The sequence below is a fragment of the Octopus bimaculoides genome, chromosome 13, assembly GCF_001194135.2.
Source record: "Octopus bimaculoides isolate UCB-OBI-ISO-001 chromosome 13, ASM119413v2, whole genome shotgun sequence".
Taxonomy (NCBI): Eukaryota; Metazoa; Mollusca; class Cephalopoda; order Octopoda; family Octopodidae; genus Octopus; species Octopus bimaculoides.
In genome coordinates this window covers 15,668,771-15,671,607 of record NC_068993.1, presented here as the reverse complement: position 1 = coordinate 15,671,607, position 2,837 = coordinate 15,668,771, and positions in this window count along the sequence as shown.

The window sequence follows — 2,837 nt, the reverse complement described above, 5'->3', positions numbered from 1 at the left end:
TATATATATATATATATATATATATATGTTGAGGCAAACAGGAAAAAAGTAGAACTCATGATATGAGCATATGTATAATTTTATTTATTTAGTAGCGGTAATAGAATGACTGAAAGTCCAAAACTTTAGTGCGTTGCCAATTATCAAACTAATCACAGGTCAAAGGCCTTATATAGACACTCAATCGTTCGTCCTGTGACTAGTTTGATAAGTGCCAACACACGAAACTATCGGAACTTCAGTCACTCTATTACTTCTGCTAAATGTTAATATATATATATATACATATGTATGTATGTATATATGTATGTATGTATCTAAGTATGTATGTATGTATGTATGTATGTGTGTATATACACACAAATCCGTTTACATGTACACTCACAGATAAACCAATATTGCCTACAAATAATCGATCAGTTTCAAGTATCCACATATAAATAGATTCATCATAGACTTCATCTATGAAAATTATAGAAAGTCATAAGTGCATTAAAAAACGATTGAAGAAAGTAAATAAATGGACAAATATTATAAAAAATACATACATAAATAACCAAATAATACGTAAATAAGAAGATAAATATTAATAAAACATGAAATGTATTAAGAAAAAGGAATTACCTCTTTGATTTATTAAGCATGATTTTCTAGAAAGTTCCACTCACTTAGTAGGCACACGTTTAGAATTCTTCATAGTTGAACTAGCTTTTTGTGTTGGTTATTTTACTGTTCCTGTTGTTGTTGTAAACGTTGCTGTTGCAGCAATCGTTATTTAATCACAGCGAAAGCGCCGTGGCTAAGTAGTTAGGGTATTCGGCACACGATTGTAAGGTTGGGATTGTGAGTTCAATATCTGGCGGTACGTTGTGTCCTTCAGCACGACACTTTTTTTTTTCACTCTGCTTCAGTCCACTCTGCTACCAAAAATGTGGTGTACCAGTAATTCAAAGGGCCATTCTTATCACATTCTGTGTCACGTTGAATGTCTCTGAGATGTGCCTGCGGAGTACTTGTGTCTGTGGTGTGCTCAGCCAATTGCGTTAAATTCCACGAACCAATTGCACCTTAAATTTCCAGTTGTTCCGTTGATCGGATCAAATGGAAGCTTCATCGTCGTTATCGACGAAATACCAGTTTTTTTAATATTAATTTAACCACAGGTCAAACTTAATAGACAAAATATATATTATCAAATGTGTTTTTAGCTATGTTTCAGGAAACCCAGAGGCATATCACCCAACGTGTTGTTTTAGGATACCTTTATGGCGGCGAGTTGGCAGAAACGTTAGCACGCCGAACAAAATGCTTAGCGGCACTTCGTCCATCTATATGTCCTAAATACATATACCACCGAGGTAGACTTTGCCTTTCATCCTTGTGGGGTCGATAAAATAAGTTCTAGTTGACCTTTGGGATGGATGTTAATGGACTTACCCACTCCCCGAAAGTGCTAGCCTTTTGCCAAAATTTTATATCAATATATATATATGTATATATATACATGTCGTTGCTAGTATACAAAGGTGTCGTAGGTCCAAAACGTTGCTTTTTCAGAAAAAGAAAAAATAGTTTCATCATTCGATAGAAAAAACGGTTGTAGTACACTTTGACAAATTTTGATGTCTTGGTATCTGAAGCATCTGGAGATACGATAGTTTGACCAAAAGAACTGGTCATTACAAGTAAAAGTCACAAATACATACACACACACATACGCACACTCAGTAGAACTAAGCCCGGAGCCATGTGGTTAAGAAACAAAGTCTTACCACACAGCCAAGCCTACACCACCTCAAACGATATCAAATTGTAAAAAGGTGTGTATTCTTCCTCTTACAGTTTAATGAAACTGGTCACTTTCACATTGGTTGCGTCCACTTTTGAGAGAGTCAGGAATCGTTTTGCAGTTATTGAGTGATGCGTGAGAAACGGAGTAGCCGTTGTACAGCACCCAGATCACGTTTACATTCGCCTCAGGATATCCAAGCAAACATTTTATTTATCGCTTGACTAAATGGAACAAACTCTTGATGAAAGCCGCCGGTGCAATAACCAACGGAATATAACTACTTTACTTTTAAGGAAATCAAACGAAATTTGTTTTTTTTTCGTTATTTAGATGATCCAACACACGGCAACGCTGACATTTTTCTTTTGATATCGTTGCCACATATCTAAGTATTCCTGCATTTATGAAAATGTACGGAAAGCTTTCACCAGAATTCGAACAATCCAACATCTCTTGATAGACTGTAACACAGCTCTACCATCTGATTTTCAACCATATGATGCGGCTCTAATTTTGCGAGAACACGACATATCTTCGAGGATTTTAAAAACATTTTCACCCCAAAATTTCACGGCTGCTTAGACACAGCTTTTCATTAAACAGACTATTGCTCGATCCAATAGTCCATTATCAGGAAGGTCATCTAGATTTGCTATCGACTTTGGTGGATATTTTACCCTATATTACATGTTAGTAGCTCTTGTCAAATACTGTACGGCTCGCTCAACCTGTTCATAAAGCTAACATTTAAAACAACGTCTGTATATGCTTCATATTTTTCCAATTTGAAGATGGAGATCAGTTTATTCATCGCTATAACTATAACAGATTTATGAGAACGGAATCTTTATAAAATTCATTGTGCACACATTTATCTCTCTTCTGCCTTCTGTCTTACACGCGTATAGACACTCATGTAATATTTGTGTAAATGCATACGTTCGTGTATATGTATGTATGTATGTATGTATGTATGTATGTATGTATGTATGTATGTATATATATATATATATATATATATACATGCGTATATATATATATGTAT